Here is a 3,579-nt window from a genome sequence, read left to right as displayed (position 1 = left end):
CGGATCATTATAAGGCAACCACGAAAAGGGACAATGATAGGCAACAACTAATTCCAGGAATGAAGTCTGTAAAACAAAAGTTGCGTCGAATGAAACCCGACGTAGCTCTTAAAATAAAAGAAGAAGTTCAAAAACAAATAACTGTAGGTTTTATCAGGGTATCCAAATACCCCAAATGGATCGCAAATGTAGTCCCAGTTCCGAAAAAGGATGGAAGGGTAAGAATGTGTGTCGACTATCGAGATCTAAATAAGGCAGGTCCAAAGGACGACTTCCCTTTAACACACATCGATATCTTGGTAGATAATACAGCAAATCACGCGCTTCTCTCATTTATGGATGGATACGCAGGGTACAACCAGATTCTCATGGCGGAAGAAGATATGGAGAAAAGAACATTTATAACACCTTGGGGTACTTACTGTTACACGATAATGCCATTAGAGGTGAAAAACGCGGGTGCCACTTACCAACGAGCAGCAACTGCCCTACTCCATGACATGATGCACAAAGAAGTTGGAGTCTACGTGGATGACATGGTTGTGAAATCAAAAGATCGCCCAGGACATCAAATAGCCTTAAGAAAATTCTTCGAGATGTTTAGGAAATACAACATGAGGTTGAATCCATCGAAGTGTGCTTTTGGGGTCACCTCAGGAAAGGTCTTGGGATATGTCATAAGCTTTAGAGAAATAGAGATATACCCAACCAAGATCAAAACAATCATGTCAATGTCGCCGCCCAAAACCGAGAAACAAATCCGAGGGTTTATTGTAATAATAAATAATTTGACATTATATTATAAGCCACTCCAGTTTTAGTTCAAGCATTAGTTATGCACAATTTAGGTGATGAGGATCAAGCTTGATGATCCCACAGAATATTCACACGGAAAGAAAGGAATACACGACGGTGTTCACCAAAAAAGCAAGACTGTATTCAAGAGAAAATTAGGGGAAAGCTGTAATGATTTGATTAGTTGATGATAAAGCCATTACAATACTGAAACTATATTAATAGCTCATTTCTTACAATCTTTTTGTTATAAAAAAATGCTAAATATCTCAACAATCATTCCCCTTAATAGCATGCTCATGTGCCTTCTGCGTGCTATCCAATGCTGCCCACTTTGGCCTCTATGCCTGCATTATATGTACTATAACTAAAGTGATTATTAGTCAAATTAAATTTATGGCTGGCCACACATAATAATATGCTAACCAATCATAGCAAAAGAAAAACTACAAAAAAAAAAGCAACCAATTACATTAACACATAAACTACGATTAATTACACACTAATCACCAAGACGAAATCACATTGGGAGACCGTGCACGTAGCGCGTAGGCCAACAAGTAGTAAAATTAAACAAGAAGATGTAGACACCTACTTTTGGCCTCTTGTCCCGAAACGGAAGTGCGATGATGTTACAAAAACCCGTTCTTCATGCTAGATCAAAGTTGAAGTGTTTATGGACTACGAAAAGCATTATGAAGTAAGTTAAAACCCATATTTGAGACCAAGTTATCTTAGAGCCTTGTACGATTACTAATTAAGCCTAAAACGTGTTCATACATGTTTAAACTTGATTAATAACGGACCCAAATGCGTCAAATGCAATGATTGGATCCAATGGAACCTACATTGTTGAAAACCAAGCCAAACAGATAAACCAACCAAAACATTCCCATGCAAGGCTTATACAGATGTATACCCCTTTCAAAGAGATTTCAAACGGTATATTATAAGCCCAATTCCGAGCCAAAACAAAGAAGTTATGATCAAAACACTAAACCGGGCCCAAACCGACACCCTTGCACTCCAACGGCCATAAATTTTTATCTATAACATATTTAAACCTAATTTTAATGGCATTGGAAAGTAGAAATCTAGATCTTTCCAATGATATCTCACACGCCTAAATCCGGCTTCACAATCAAAAGTTATGAAAGTTTTAAAAACGCATTTTCGTATAAGGCAAACTGCAAACCAGCGCAACTCAATATGTTGCGCGCGCGACTCATTGAGATGCGCGCGGCACTCGAGCGCGACTCTATGAGTTGCGCGCTCCACCTGACGGCACGGCTCTAAAACTCTAAACCGAGATTCCTACGCCTATAAAAAGGGGTCTTCGCACAGCTCTAAACACACAGAAAAATCAGAATTAAAAACCCTAAATTTCTGAAATCCCTAATCTCTCAAACTCTCTTACTATCATACTACTTTTCTTCTCTCTTCCCAAATACTTTCCAACCCTAATTGAATCCATTGAAGTCCTTGGAGGCACAAAGAAGTAAGAAGGTCCATAAACATCTAAGACGGAGATCTAAGCATACATAGAAGAACGGTTAGTTTCCTGAGCACTTAGATAAATCACTTTTCTTTTATTGTTTAAATAACTTTAATTAATTTATTAGTGTTATTTGATCACCTTAAAATAATAGATTAATTAATTTCACATAGTATTATTTCGTTAATCAAGATTAGAATTGAATAAAATAATTGTTGGTTGATCACCTAAGTCAAGGTGAATATTGTTTATTTTATTGTTCTTTTCACGAATTTGATTAAATAAGAATAACGACCTTACGATGTAATTCCTACGTGAATTAATGTGTATAAATAAAATCAACTAACATAGTTTTAGGTATCACGTTGCATATATTATTTGGTAATGAAATTGTGCAAAAGGAAGAGCTAGTAGAGGCCGCACTAGGGCTAAGATTGCGATTCCCCTCTAAAGGGAACGTTATCTTGGTACCCTCGCTCCCGAACTCATTTCTGGTTTATGTAGACCAATTTGGGCATGGGTAAACTTATGATTCATGCTAAATATCCCTTGAACTCTACTTGGGAGAAAGGCATGAACGAGGTTTATGGGTTTTCCTAAAACTCATTGGCGACTCCTACTTGTTTCTTACAAAAAAGCGTGTATGATAGAATCATTTCTAATTCAAGGTCTCCCAAACAGTAAGGAATTCAAATCCTAATACACCCTAACAAGTGTAAAGTCTTAGGCTTTAAAGGGCCATGGGCATCTAAGGAGAAGGATCCCCTACGATGGGAACACCCTCCTTACAGTGGCGACTCCACCGGGGACTTAGAGGTTACATGATTAGTTCGTAGTTATGATCCAAGGTTTCCAACACCAGGTTGCCTATGGGTTGTAACGAGAACTAACTTGGATAATCTCTAGTTAGAGAGCGAGACTTGAACGCATAATATCTTCCTTTTTCACAAAAGTAAAAACCAAACAAGCAACATTGCATCATGCATAAGTATAGCACACTTAAACATTGGGGATTGGCTCATTGATTAGGGGTTGCCAACACTAGGCTTCTATCCCGAAATCAATAACAATCATCCCACCCATATCGCCAACAAAATGTTGGGAGAGCGATGTCATGAGTCAACTCGTTGAGTGATTGATTTATGCGTCGTTTCTTAAGATATGGTACCTTGGACACCTAAGCCTTTTTTTGACCTTAGAATGGCATTGTATGCTTAGACGATTCCTTTTATGTGCTTATGTGACTACATGAACATGTGCTTCGTGTCTAATCTAACTAATTCGAACTT

This window comes from Chenopodium album, chromosome 19 (genome assembly GCF_948465745.1).
Source record: "Chenopodium album chromosome 19, dcCheAlbu1.1, whole genome shotgun sequence".
Lineage (NCBI taxonomy): Eukaryota > Viridiplantae > Streptophyta > Magnoliopsida > Caryophyllales > Amaranthaceae > Chenopodium > Chenopodium album.
This window is presented reverse-complemented; position numbering follows the sequence as displayed.